The 15,490-nt window shown below is 46.0% G+C and overlaps 1 pseudogene; it reads right to left on the bottom strand.

The window, feature by feature from the left end:
• LOC138498529 (zinc finger protein 268-like) overlaps positions 1 to 8,516 on the bottom strand; it is a 66,526-nt pseudogene extending 58,010 nt beyond the window's left edge.
• Positions 8,517 to 15,490: the final 6,974 nt, after the last annotated feature.

Raw genomic sequence — 15,490 nt, 5'->3', positions numbered from 1 at the left:
TGAGGCCAAGGACAAGTCTCGCAGTCCTGTTCTGGGTACTTTGTAAAGGCCGAAGAGTAGAGGCAGGAAGATTTAGAAAGAGAGGACCAGAGCTCTGGAGACAGTGAGCATCTGGGGGAAGTGAGAAAAGGAAGAATACCTCTGAAGAGATGCAGCTGATAGTTTGACTTCTTAGAGACGTCAGAGATGTGAGGAGAGAAGCAGGTAGAAGGCCCAGAGTGGGCGGCCAGAGAGAGGGGAAAGGAGGGAGCAGGTGTCCCAATGAAGAGGATCTCAGTCTTACTGGCATTAAGGCAGAGATCATTGGTGGCACACCATTCCTGAATTGAGGCCAGACAGTCTGGTATGAGAGAAGAAACAGAGGTGGCTGAGGGGAGCCTGAAAGAGAGAGGAGTGTCATCTGCATAACATTGAAAATTGGAGCAGAAAGTAGCGATGCGGTGGGCAAGAGGTGCCAGGTAGTGGTTGAAGAGCCAGGGAAGAGAGGTTAGAAGGGGGGGGGGGGGAGAGAGAGAGAAAGAGAAAGAGAGAGAACCCCGAGAGGGTCGGTCGGTGAGATAGGAGGTCAACCAGGGCAGGGCCCGATCAGTAATATCAAGGTTGTCCCAGAGACGATTGAGCAGGATGGCATGGTTGACTGTGTCAAAAGCAAAGGACGGTGTGGTGCTCAGAGTGTGAGTGTAGGTCGAGTGTGTCAGAGTTTTCCTGAAAAGAGTGGAAAAATGGTTTATCCAGCATTCTTCGCTTACTGTGTTCGTTGTTGGTGTGCTTGAGGATATTCACTCCCCCTTTACGATGCTCCAGAATTCTCGGGAATTTTTCCCATTGACCTTTTTTAACATCAGCTCAGCGTCTTGCTGGTAGAGAGAGGCTCGGTAGAATTTTAGCCAGCCAGTATATTTCTTGGCCTCCTCTTGGTATTGTTTCTTCATCAGTTGTGAGTTTGTGTTTTGTGCTTGTCGTTTACGTTTTCTGAGGGCTCTTCGTTTCGTGACCAAAAGTTTGTTGTATTGATGCGGTCTTTGCAAAGCTGTGGTGATTATCTTTGCGTGATCTCTTTGATATGGGATCAAGAGTGGTTGGTAGTCTATTGTGTATTGGCTTGTGTTCTTTTCTTCACCGATGAGTTTTTGTCAGTATAGTTCGGCAAGTTCCAGAATTCGATTGTTTGTCATCCTTAGCCGGTTTCCTTGGTTGTTTGCCTCAACCCTTGTTTCCATAGTTGTTTTTGGGGGGTTGTCAGACAGCCATGTCATTTCCACAATGTTATGATCATTTGCTTTTGCTCTTGTGACGTCGAAAGATGTTAAAAGGTTTAGCAGAGATTCAGAGGTAAAGATGTAGTCTATTGTGGCCTTTTGGTGGGCTCTTTCCCATGTGGGTATTTGTTGTGGGTTTGTTGATTTTTGGGCTGCGTTGTATATGTGTCTCGAGTCCATCAATTTCACCCATGTGTGTCTTCTTGAGTCTCCTCGTCGTGCCTCTTTGGGGTCAATCGATGATTCTTTTGCAGAGGGGCAAGACGCGTTTAAGTCTCCACAGATGGCAATCATCGTGATCTCTGTGTTGGCTTGGATGTCATCAATCTCAGCTTCAATGGTCCTCAGAAATCTCTCATCTGAAATTGTTTTCGGGTTCCAATATACGGTTATTAAAGCCATTGTTGATTTCAGTGACTTTTTGCTTGTTGGATCTTTCCTTGTCCATTCCACCTGGATTGAGAGATGGCTTGGGAAAATGAGCATTTTTTTGTGATCTCGAGACCAGAACCGCTTTTCACAGCTATTAGCAGTCCGCAGACGTGCGGCCTATAGTAGCTCTTTTGGGTGGTGCAATTTCAAGAGAGTATCCATCTATCGCTGGAGCTTCCGCTAGCCAAGTTTCTTGGAATGCCAATATGTCCTATTTTCCGAGATTGGTGTCGCCAGGAGTTGTTAGACGTTTGAAACCCCTGGTGTTCCATGATCCAAGTTTCAGTGAGGCAACTTTTTCCGTTTGAGTTGGAGTTTCAAGTGTTGTATGCCTCCCTTCTGATTGCTATTTGCTAAGTTTTGCTAAGTTTTGAGTTTGAGGGTTTCGGCAGCCATGCCCAAAGTTGTTTGATTGGGCCAAGAGGTGTTTGGCTGTTTTTTTTTTCCTGCGGTCAGAGGAGGATTTTCATGGTCAGTTGCTGTACGTTTTTTTTCCAGATCTATTTTGGTTCTTCGTGATACGTCCTCCGTATGCGGTGAGTTGTTTCGCCTCCGTTCATCTGGTCTCGGCGCAGGCTTTGTCCTTGGGTGTTTAATAGGAGATGCTTCGTTTTTTGTTTCTTGGCGGTGACGGTGATAGTGTTGAGGCCTGATGTTGGCCCGACAGTTCTCTGGCGTCCTTTCTTGTTGATTTTTTGCTGGAGCTCTCTTTGACTTTTGTATTTACTGATGTGTAGCCCTAATTTTAATAGGATTTCAGAGTCTGTGTTGGATAGAAACGAGCTTGAAGACTCCTTTATGTGAATATATGCTTTAGCTTTTCTAGCGATGTGGTATGGTTCCACAAGCGTAATGTCCTTCAGAGTTAGGCGTTTGAGGTCTTTGATGCTTTTCAGGATCTTCATGATAGTACCTCTATTTAGGATTAGCGATTCTTTGTTTGTTTCGGATTGTTCCATTTTTAAGATTATCCCTTTGTTGGTTTTATGAGAAGGGCTATGGGCTGATCGAATTTTGACGTGTGGTCTTTTGTCTTTGCTTTGGTCTTGGTGAGCTTGGCCTCTTTGTTTTTCCATTTCAGCTGGCCCTTGCGGTTCCGGTTTGTCCTTAAAAGTTCTGTACTTAAAAGATGATTGTTCTGTTTGCTTTGTCGTGTGGCTTCTTTCTGAGGACGATCTGTGAACAAAGGAGTTTGAATAGTAGTTGATTGGCTGTTTCTTATTCGTTTTTTTGATTGGTTTTCTTTTTCAAAAGAGCATGTCGATGTTGGTTTACATACCCTTGGGGACTTATTGTCTGGCGAGGAGTGAAGAGTAATGTTCATTGAACTTTTGTCCGCCAAAAAATCTTCTGTGGTTCTTAGGGATTTTTGTGTTTTGATGGTGGATATTTCACTAGAGTTGGGCGTTTTGTTTTTCTGGTAATTAAAGACGAAGTAGTTTTGTTTTTCGGAGAGAGGACTTTTTGAGTTGGTATCAGAAGGGTTTGGGTGATCAATGATGATACAAACTTGGTCGTTTGATCTTCGTTCGTAGGTGGAACATTTTGGTGCTGCCAAGGATTTTCTTTTTTTTTTCTGTGGCAGAAATTTTTTGAGTGCCCGAGAATATAAATTGAGCTGGTCTTTGTTGAAAGTCGGTTTGTGTGTAAACGCTAGAGATCTTTGGCTTGGGTTCCACCCTTGCCATTTTGTTCAGTTCAAAATTTGAAATTGCAGAGTTGGGGCAATCTTTACCTATATTTGCACTATTTTCTCTTGCGGTGATGAAACCCTCAATAAAAATTAACTTCGTATGCAGCATAGCAATTAGCGTGGTATGATCTTTCAATGTCTCGTTTAGAGACTCGTAGAGTTTCCCGAATGGCGTTAAACCTATCGTTATGGCAGACATTATCGTTGTCAGATCTGGGGGGGTTTTTGTAGGAGTTTCTTTCTGCGTTCCAGAAAGGTCTGATTGGTTTCTGTTTGGGACCTCGAAGGAGGAATCTTGAGGGGCCCTCTGCTCCTGCTGATGGTTCATTGCCCGAGGCTCTCGTGCAAAGTGAGGGAGAGAGGATCTTCTCGTCGATCTTTGTGCGCCGTATAGCAGCCACTCTGCATCTGCAGATATTCTAGGATGTTGAGACGTTGGAGCTTTAGGTTTGTGAAAGACTTCCGGGTGGTCCGGCGTGGATGTTATTTGATTGCTTTGGCTGCCAGCCACCGAACTTTCGTCGGCTTTTTTGGTTTCGTGGATAGGGGGCAGGTCAGTATCTACGACTCCCAGATCTTTGTTTGGGGGAGATTGGGAGGGTTGAGTTGTAGATGGTGGCCCCAGAAGAAGGGGCGGTTCAGCCGACCCCTTTGCAGTGATCAGCTCAATTGACAAAGGCTCAACTGCGCTTTTTTCAGCTGAGTTATCTTCTGTGATGTTTGGTGGTGCCCTGCTGGCTTTGGAAATTGGGGCAGTCTTTCTTGTTTTCACTGCTGGTTGCAGGTCAGTCAGGGCCTCGAGTATCTCGTCATCTTTAAGTTCTGTGAGCACCTCGTGTTTTCTTTTCCCTTGTCTAGCAAACAGTTATTTTAAAGAGTTGCAGATCATGGTTTTGGGGGTGGATCCCACTGGCGTGCTTTGTTGTTGTGTCTTCTTAGTTTGGCCAGATTTTTTGACTTTTTTTGTCCACATTTTTTTGTGGTTTTTTTGTGTTGTTTGACTCACCCTTGAGGCTCTGGGCACTGGTCTTTTTCTTAGTCTGAGGGTTTGATTTGGGGTCTTGGATGTATTCCCACTCCTCAGCTGGATCAGGAGGGACGATTTGTTCACAAGCTTCCAGCGAGGTTTCCTCTGGCTCTTCTGCAATGCCACTGGTCTCCACCGGGGGAGCCCACAAGTCCACACTGGACTTGGACACGCCCGTGCAAGAGCAGTCGACCGGAGCCGCGCTCAGCGGGCAGAACGAGCCAGTGGCTCCAGCAGCCACGAGGCCGCCCGCGAAGGGTCCTCTGCTCCAGGCAGACGTTCACGGTGAGTGGGAGTTTTTGTTTTACGCAGCAGTTTGTTTGTTTTGAAAGTTGAGCAGGCTACACTGCAACCGCTTCCTGGCCAAGCCCATGCTCCCGTGGAGACATTTCCCACGCGGCCAGTCCTCCGACTGGACGCATTGGGCTGCCTACAACACTGGGCACGTGCTGGTTGTTTAAATTGTTTCCCACCTTTCCAGCATTTCCAGCGTCGTTTTCTTTATTTTCAGAGGGAATTTTTGCTGGGGCTTCAGCCTCGTAGCTCGACCTTTGGATTGTAGTTTTTTGTAAATTCGTAGATTCCATGAGGGGGGTGTGAGATTGAGCCCCGGTTTGTTGCCTCTTCTTGGGGGATTTCTGAGTGATTGCTGCCGCTTTTTTAGGGCTCTGTGGCCCTATTGATGTGAGGCTTGGGCAGCTGCCCGTCAAGGTGGTGTTTGTGGACAGCAGAACTTGTGGTCTCAGTTTGACCAGGTGTTTTGAGGAAAACAGAAGACTTGAGGGCAGTTTGAGTTGCCGCGAGCTTCTAAGGCGCATTTTTTCATCTTCTGTTTCCTCACTGGAGATGTCTAGGCTGCATTGTTTATTGAGATCAGAGGCTGCTGCCATGTCTCTGCCAGTCCTGACAGGGACTGCAGAGACTGCAACTGACTCTGCTCTGACTCCGCGGTGTAGCTGGGTAATTGTATCCTCCTTGTAGTAGAGAGCAAGAACAGACTTGGAGAGCAAGAAAGGTCCAACCTGCAGAGACTGCAGCTGACTCTGCTCTGACTGCGCGGCCGCTCTGCGGTGTAGCTGGGTAATTGTATCCTCCTTGTAGTAGAGAGCAAGAACAGACTTGGAGAGCAAGAAAGGTCCAACCAGCAGAGACTGCAACTGACTCTGCTCTGACTAAACTATTACAAAAGGTGAAGCAAAGTGAACCCAGCTTGTTCTTGGTTCTAATGCAAAATGCCCTGTGCGGTGGGCTCATAGCATATTCTACCATTTTCTTTTATTATTTCAAAGCAAGGTAAGCTATTGATATAATGTTTTAAGAAATGAGTGTTTCTTTTTTAACTCATTTTTTTTAGGAATCATATTTATTCATAGTAATGTAATGAAATGCTTCCTCTTTTTCCCCACTATTTTATCTATTGTCATTGGTGCAATTGGGTGAATAGTTTTTTAACCAATAATAAACCTAAATAATTGTTTTAAACGTCAACATCCCATACCATCCTTTCCACCTCATGCTCTCAATTCCCCTCCAGACCACTCACACGTTCATGTCTACACACATAACAACACTAAGATGGACAAGATGCTGTAATCGCCCACCAAAGTGCAGATCTGGTGCTCTGTTTCATTCAGCCCCTCCTCAATCCCTTGCTCCCCAGGTGATCTGGAAGGAGAACAACCAATACTACTTGTAGCTACCAATGTGCGTATCTAATTCACTGGTAGAACTCCAGTCCTCCACCCCCTATAGCAGAGTACTGTTATCCACCATAGAGGACCAATAGCGAATTACCAATTGTATTTAATAGGATGGCACAGAGGAAAGGATTAACATAACATAATATGTGTATTTGTAGAGTGCACCCCGCTCCCCCACACACACACTGATGTATTTTGATGTCCTAGACAGAAGGTAACACATTTTCATTTTTCCTAAACTCAGAGGCTCATTCTGTCAATCTTGGATGGACGAGGGGCTGTGTGGACCTGCAGGATTCAAACTAGTGACTATGAGATCACACAACCATGGCTCCTACCAGAGAATGCACTAGTCCACTGAGCCACAGACCTGGATGCTAAACTTGGATCTGGACACCAGTTTCAGGAAGAGGCAGGAATGGAGACAAGACAGGAGAGAAGGAGACATGAAGGGTACAGGAAGGCAAGGTGGGAGACCGGCTATCTCAGAAGCATAGGATAACCTGTGCAGACAAAAACTACAGCAGTTATTTACCTTTTAGTGCCTGTGCTTCTTACGTTTTGCAGAGTAGGATGACACAATAATGTGTTTAGATCTAGAAATGGAAGACATCATTACGTTATTAAATATTACAAACGCAAAACATCCTATAACGATATATAATAGAAACATCCAAAGAGTAGCTGCCATCCACCCAGGACAGTTACTAGTCCAGTTGGTGCCCAGGGCGAAACACTACGATGCGCCCCCTGCGCTCTGCATGCGCGCCACTCCCAAACTACACCCCACAGATAAGTAACTCCTACCCAATATCAATAAATCACTGCTATTCTAATGAAACAGGTTTTATCACATTGTGAGTCATGAACTTTGCAAAAATGCAAAATGCTAGCGTGGGGGTTTTTTCAGTCAAAGTGCGCCACTTTGTTGAGTTGCTTCACTGTGCAACTAGTAGTTTTTAACATTGTTGCTGATTAAATATCCTTTCAATTGCACACAATTTGCATTACATTTCATCAACACCCCCTGCCCCCAAGTGGGTACTATTCAAGCAGCCTGCCGCAAAAGGAATTAATTGCATTTTGCAACTATGGTCCACTTTTATATTGATATTTTATTTGTATTGCGCTCGTACACAGGTGTTCCATAGCGCGACAAGGGAGAACAAAAACACCACCACTCATCGTCTTATGTACATCCTTAAATGTATCTTCGCTGCCTTCACCGATTGTAACCCGTCCGATCGACTGACACTCAGCCATCATATTAATAGTTGCGAGAATAAAACACAACAAATCCGCCATTCTGATAGTGACACCCCCTCCAATCACCCTCTCAACCGCCAAAGACTGAACCTCCCCCACCTCCAGTCGCTTCACCACTACCCACCACAACCACCTGCTCCGCCCGCACCTTCTGAACTGCTGCAGCTGATGTTATGACTCACCTTAGTGCTCACAACCTTACAGGCCTCCACCTGTGCAACACACCCCCTAAAATAAGCAACATGATCCCTACCACAATTGCAACACTTTGGTGTACATACAGAGACACAATCCTTAATATCATGGGGAACACCACACTTACCACACCTTCTCCATCCTACAAGATCGCACCACGTGACCATACTCCTGACACTTATAGCACCTACGGGTGGCGGGGACATAAGGCTTCACCCGAAACCGCTGAAACCCCAAAAACACATGTTCCGGCACCTCACTCCCCCTAAACCGAATAGCCACAGTAGTAGAAATTATACCCCTTCAGGATCTTTCCTACCCAACCCTCACACCTCCAACCCTCCCCCCCCCGCAACTCCTACCACAAACTCAATGTCCCTGTCATGCACACAAAGGAGGTACACCATAAATCACTCCCTTACACACTGCACCACCCTGTTCCAACACAGAAACAGGATGTGTCCCAAAATTTCCCAAATCCAGTGCCTTGTTACTGGTCAGCTCACCCACACCCTTAACCAACAAACGCCCCCCACTGATGACCTGACAGACTGCACAGCACCAATCCCTTTCCAGACCCACTCTGACATCACAAAAGGGCCAACTCTGCCCCCATGGATTCAACTGCAGCCTCACACCCACCCACACACTGCCCTCCACCCTGCGATCCACAGGGGAGGATGGGGTCTACTACAAAGCAGCAACGCCCCCTGACATCCTCATGCGACCCCAAAAGAGATGATCACTTTCTCACCAAAGGAGGGGTGAATAGTCGCCAGTCTCTCACCCACAGCAAATGATTCCTTAGAATATTGTGATGTATTTCACATTTTATATGGCAGTATTTGAGGTCCCAGGGAGACACTAAGGAGCGCTCAGGACCCTTGTGAGTGACTGCACTGCAGAACGGCCGCGGACTAAAGAACGGACATGCGCATTGGTGAGACACTAATATCCAGAGCATGCGCAGTAAAAGAATGCCGAGTAAGGCACGAGTAGTACAAGCACACACAGCGCATGCTCAGTGATTATCCTACGGCGCAGCGGTGATGAACAGTCGAGGCACTGAGACACTGATCACCCGAGCATGCGTAAAATCAGAATGATGAGCTGCATGCATTTTGGAACGTAGTACGCATGCTCAGTGATCCTGCGTCGTGCTCAGGACAGGATGAGAACACAGCGGGGGTAGATATGCTTATGGGTAGCATAGGCAAAAATTGAAATTACGAATCAGGACGGGCAGGGCATGCTAGAAGGAAAGGCATGCCCGGATTACTTACCGGTAATCTTCATTACTCCTCGTTGTATTCTTCCTCGTCTTGGTACTTACCTTCGCGTATGTCATTGCTCACTGGAACTCTTTTTTACAAGCTGGCTCATTCTGGCCCCTCCTACCCCAGGAGATATAACCTCCTGATAAATTCATGCGTGCAGGGAACCAGTAATCAAAACAATCATGTTGAAGTCTAAATAATGCGCAGCGCCAAAGGTGTAGCTTCTTTATTCACTGGCTTGTAATTGCCAACTTGGCGATAACTCCGCCCACACCACGTGATCAGCTGGCACCCGATCTAAGCTAAACGCTTGTCCCCATAGACATAAACATAGGACATTACACCTCCCACTTAATCCAAGGCAGTAAATCCAAACTTCCTCCAATGGGCGGGCGGGAAGAGTAGTGCGTACTGGGATGAGGAAGAGTAGGACTAGAGTAGACTAGGAGTAATAAAGAAAGTAATCCGGCTTTACCTCTGCGTCCCTCTTCCTTGTTCAGTACTTACCTTTGAGTCGTACCAAAGCAAAACAGGAAGGATGCCCATGCACACCACAAAAGACACAAACAGCAAGGGTAATGCAAAAGCAACCCAACACCTATTTATTCAAGGAAGAAAAAACAACAGGAAGACAAAGTCCCCTGCCACCTCCTAAATCAGACACAGCTCCCAGAACCCCCACGCCAAAGGAAGTGCACGGTGCTCCCTCAACGTTGAGCTGGTAATAAATGTCCAGTAAGGGCACCCCCCCGCAAATTAGCCCAGGAGGCCCAGCCCCCTTGTGCACTGGCCCGGGCCCCGGCCCGCCGGGCAGATTCCAGAAAAATCATAGGCAAGGAGAATCAAGGACTTAATCCACCGGCTGATAGTAGGATTGGAGGCCCTGCGGCCACATTCCCCCGCCCCGAAGGTAACCAAGAGTTGGTCAGAGAGATGAAAGGACTTGGTCCAGGAAAGACAGTGCAGGATGACCATCTTGACATCCAAGCAATGCCAAGCCTCCTCAGGAAAGGACGGATCAGGGAAAAAGGAAGGACAACCTCCTGACACCGATGGAACCAAGAGGAGACCTTAGATACAAAGGAAGGTTCACATTGCAGTAACAAGGCCTCCTCCCGGACCACCAAAAACCGAGGACGACATCGAGAGCCCTGACCTCCCCCAGACGGTGAGCCGAAGTGACAGCCACCAAAAGTTAGTCTTGAGAGTCAACCACTTCAGCTTGACATCCTGCAGCAGTTCAAAGGGAGGCTTCTGTAACATAGCCAGGACCTTAAGGGCAGGTCCCAAGGAGGATCCCTAACCGGGCCCAAAGAACAGGAGTTCGCCCACCCCCTTCAAGAGCCTCGAGACCAGAGCCTCTCCTCCAGTTGGAGGAGACCAGGAAACGCAAAAGGCCCGAATGGCCACCCACTGAGAATGGAGAGTAGAAATAGCCAACCCTTTTTCAGCACCCACCTGGAGAAACGGCAAAATGTCAGGAAGCCCACAGACCAGAGCCTGAACACACCTCAGGGAACACCAGGGCAGAAAATTGGTCCAATAACGGATGTAAGAATTAAGGGTAGAGGACCGATGCGCCCTCTGGACCATCCCAGCAACATCCGCAGAAAGGCCTAACGCTTGCAGACCCCTCCTCTCAGTTTCCAGACCCCCAACGGATGAGAGAAAAGGGGGAACCGCCCACCCTCATGAGAGATGGCCAACTGCGCAAGATCCACGGAGTAGCCAATTGCCACTCCAGAAGACAACATAACCACCCCCACCAAGCCCGGTAAGGGACCACCAGGATAAACATTCCCTGACACATCTTGATCCTGCTGATGACCCTCGGAACCAGAGAGATAGGAGGAAAGGCACAAAGAAGGCCCGGATGCTAGGCCAAGGAAAGAGCATCCACCCCTCAGGCCCCATGTGAACGGAGAACGGGAACAAAACCGGAGAAGCTTTTTTCCCTGGGACCTGGCTCTCAGGGCAGGCACAGTGCTTACCTGTTTAAAAATTGGTAAGGCAGGCCCTCTGTTGCCATTCATTAGCTTCTCCTCCAAACGCATGTTTTCATGACTTCATCAATCTTCAGGGAGGCTGAGTTTCTTTCCTGTTTCAGGCGTGTCTTCATTTCTTTTTCAGGTGTGGCAAGTTAATTGACTCTGAGGATTCTGGTACTTGTATTTTTCGCACTTGATTTTACTGGAAGGTGACTGGAAACAACTCCCTCCATAGCACAAATCTCCCCTTGATGGGGGGAGGAGGAAAGCCATGGTTGTGGCTCTCCACTGTAAGGCATGATGGACCTGCTGCTGCTGCCTTTGAGCCCGGTCCAATGAAGAAAGACAAATGAGGAGAGAAAAACACCTATGCATGTATTGCGTCTCGGATGAACTTTTGGTCAGAGTATGCCCATTGGCTCCTCCTCTCAGGTCTAGAAACGACAGCTTGCGCTCGTAGTTGGGACCTACGTTCGGGAGGCTTTACCGAGTCCCAGGAGTGTAACCTCTGAACAGACACCTGAAACAGAACTTTTGATCCTGCGAATCAGCTTGTCCTTACTCAGGCAAGGCGTAATGTTCACCTTGGTCATGGTGGACTCGGGAGCGAAAGGTCTTTTTTTGGTGCAGGATTGGGCTAATTGGATGAAGATCCCTGTGGAGATCAAAGACTCTGCTGTACCTGTCGGAGTTGATGGCTTCCCCTTGTCCAGCGGACCTATTTTGCACCACACTGTTCCCCTCCCCATGGCCAAACAACAACATAAGGAAGTGCTCTGTTTTGATTTGTTCCATACTGCTCATTAACCAGTAATCCTGGGCATACTGTGGTTGTCGAAGCACAATCGGTACACAAATTGGACAGCTAAATCCCTCTTTCTAGGGTCGGAACAATGTATGCGATCCTGTATGTCCTCAGCATTATTTTAGGTGGGAGAATGTTAAAAATAGCAATATTTTGCAATATGTTTTATTTCAAAATTGCGAGTCTCCTGTCTAAATCGGGAGGGATGGCATGTCTGATACACCCGTGTCTTCCATTTCCACGGTATTACCTGCCAAATACAAGCAGTACCAGGAGTTGTTCAGTCAAGAGGAACAGAAGGTCTTGCCACCACATAGGGAAGATGATTGCGCCATAGATCTCATCCCTGGCTCCAGTGTACCTTTTAGTAGGATGTTTCTTCTCTCGCTGGTGGAAAAAGAAGCCTGCCGGAGGACCTTTAATCTTTTGTTTTGGAAGTGCCCAAAAAGGGCCTGCTGGAGCCTGTTAGAGCTCGGTTGGCTAGTGGCTTTAAATTGATTTAAGGTGCACATTATACTTCCAGAGAAGGTAGGCTGCGTGCTAATAATGATTAGCAGCCAACTCCTGTGAAGTGCGTCTTTACTTTCCATGTGCGTATTTTGATGTCTGTGTTAGCTAGCGGGTATACATTTGATACGTATGTATGCTACTGCTGTTTAAGCGACGATTGATTTGCCTTTACATTTTTCCCGGCTGCTGCTGCTTTAGGGCAATATAAGACAGCGGATAGTTCTACTGCCTTTAATACCTTGAATGTGTTCCTCTGAACCATCTGGCGCATTACGGTAGTGCAGGGAAATACCGTTGTTATTATTCTGAGAGTGCTCCTCTGAAATGTTCGGGGGAGTGTGATAGTACAGGGAATTATCGCACTTAATATTCTGACAGGGATTCTCTGAAAGCTAGGGTTCAGTGTGTTATTGAAAGGAACCATTGCCTTTAGTTTTGAGAGTATCACTTTGAAATGTATGGCACATTGTGATTTTGCAGGGAACTATCACAGTTACTATTCTAAGAATGTTCCTTTGAAATTTAGGGTGCAGTGTGTCATTGCAAGGAATTATTGCCTTTAATTCTGCGAGTCTTACTTTGAAATATACGGCGCATTGTAAAATTGCAGGGAACTCACGTTCTTAATATTCTGAGAGGGTTCTTCTGTAATATACTGCACAGTGTGATATTTTAGGAAACTACTGTCTCTAATACTCAGGGATTGGTTATCTGCAACACACGGCGCATACTGCAGGAACTAGTGCACAGTCAAAAGTTGCATAGTAGACAAAGACCCACACTGCTTAAACTGAGCTGCGAAGATCCCGAAATGGAAATTAATTTAAGAAGCGGGAAACGCTAGTACGATAAGTCACAAAAAATGTTGCAACCAATACCAGCTCCTAGCAATGTTCCGCCTAATGCGCCTGATAAAGTGGAAACTACTCTGTTGATTATGGATTAATTGTGTGAAGGGAACACGCAACTAGAAAGACGAATGAGTGGCAGCCCTTGTGTTGGCGATATTAGGATGAATAGCTCATGAAGATCCTCCTCTCACACACGTAAAGGGGCACACATATGCTCACCATCAAAGAGCAATATCATATCATTGTGTAAACCCATTACCAAGATACCGTTTTAAGATAACTCAATACTGGGTACTTCTAATGAAGAGGTATTTATTCCAGTTTCTGATATATCATTGGTAGCACCAGTGGTAATGAATGCGCTCCACAAAACAGTTTGGCTCGCACTGGGGCCTTCAACTCCAGTATCAAATACATTTGGTGCTACAGATCAAGTTCATTTCTTCAGCACTCAAACTAATCACCAAGAAAGACTATCTTTTGCGGGGAGTGCTGAGGCATTGAATTTGCACGGAGAGATAAAATTACAGGTCCGTTCGGCACCGGCAGAGGAGGCATCCTTAAATGGGAGATCTTCCCCATTCACAATCTTCGCTACTTGCCCTGAGTAACAATTCATCAGCTCGACAATGAATCAATCTGCTTTCTCACTGTTCCCCCTGGAAGAATCCCTCATTGATCTCAATGAGCAAGAGTTGCAAAATTTTCCAGTGCTTTCAAGAATATTACATTTGCTGGACAAGGGTCACGAGCACACACATTTTGCAATAAATGAGATAAAAACCTCAACAAAGGATGACAGACCATACTTTAATACTGTCAAAACTTTATGCGCAAGTGGTCCAGCATCAGCCTTCTGAGAGCACAGGTTTTGATACAGCCAGATACATTGACATTATTGATATGGCCAAACTGCAATATGAAAGAATTCTGGCAATTGAGGATATCCTGTTTAAAGCAAATTTGGTTTCTCAAGATTTAATGGGACCCCTACCTACTCTGAATGCTACCATGGAGTATAACCAAACTAGCTATGCCACACCTGACAGCCCATCGACATTGACTGATATTATTGACCAAAATGGTAAATTGATGGCTCAAGAAATTAGTAATGTTGATGAGGGCACAGAACAGGTTGAAACTCAACAAACAATGCATTTCTCTTCACGCAAAGCAAAAAGACTTCACATAAGGGCCAAGATAACAGTCAAAGAATTTGGTAATTACTACAAAATTACCAACTTGTGAACAAACAAAATCTAAGAATTTACCCAATAAAAAATGAAAGGAAGCAATTCGGGTCTTAAAAAACTTTGTAAAATTGCTGAGGACGATATTCTTTTAGATTTAAACCATCTAAGTACCGAAAGTAAAATTTTGCTCCAGCTGAAAGATGCAGATCTCGTCATGGCTGAAAACTCCATGTCTAATGTAGATTTTAAGAATGGGTATACCCATCCTGAGTTACATAGCAATCAGATCACTCCTGATATTGACACAGACCAACTAGTCAATTTGGTACAAACACAGATGTCAAATTTCTTTAATAAGATGCAAAATAAAAAGACATCTGGCTTGATACCTTCAATTAATGCAAATAGAGACATCAACTTACAAACAACGGTAAGCACATTGATGCCTAGTGGATCTGCTCAAACACATGGAGCCTCATTACGACTGAGGCGGAACGGGTTAACAGGCTCCGCTAAAGGAGGCGGACCCGTTAAACCCGTTTTGCCTCGTTACAAGCTCCCGTCGCGGGACCCAGTAAGTAACGCCTGGTCAAACCAGGCGTCCTTACCGGGTCCCTCTGTCACAACTGAATTTAAGGGAGGAGGATTTCAATCCCCTCTCCCGAACCAGAGAAGCCGAATGGATCGACCCCTCCCACCGTGGTTGGCACGGGCGCCTGGATGTTTGATTTACAGGTAGCCACGTGGCAGCCAATGGGAGGAAGAAGGAGTTAGGGAAAGGGGATGGACAAATAAAGGGAAGGAAGGGAAGACAACAAGACATAAACAGCAAAAGACCCCTACAATTCCTGACTAGATAGCGTAATACTCCTGCAACCTGACCTGACTCTATCTTCAGTAATTAGTAGAACATAACATAACCTTCATACCATACATAACTAATTATACATGACCTCCTGTATGTTAGCAATCATGACGTAAAGCCACAATACACAGATCGTGAGCAAACATGGATTAACATAACATACTGCACATAGAAAGGCGCTTTTCTCCATGTGGAAAAGCCAAATAACTGGAAATGCGGATTAGTAGGGATGTTAGCACTCATGACTTAAAGCCACAATACACAGATTGTGAGCAGAGAACATTGAGACATACACATGCCTCACAAACATGGATTAACATAACACACTGCACATAGAAAGGCGCTTTTGTAGAAAAGCCAAATAACTGGAAATGCAGATTTGTAGGGTTGTTTTTTTCCTGGTATTTAGAACGTGAAGAAAACAATGTG

This window comes from Ambystoma mexicanum, chromosome 5q (assembly GCF_040938575.1).
Source record: "Ambystoma mexicanum isolate Mex_15411 chromosome 5q, UKY_AmexF1_1, whole genome shotgun sequence".
NCBI lineage: Eukaryota > Metazoa > Chordata > Amphibia > Caudata > Ambystomatidae > Ambystoma > Ambystoma mexicanum.
The sequence above is the reverse complement of the archived record's forward strand: the minus strand, read 5'-3'. Positions and strand labels throughout refer to the sequence as shown.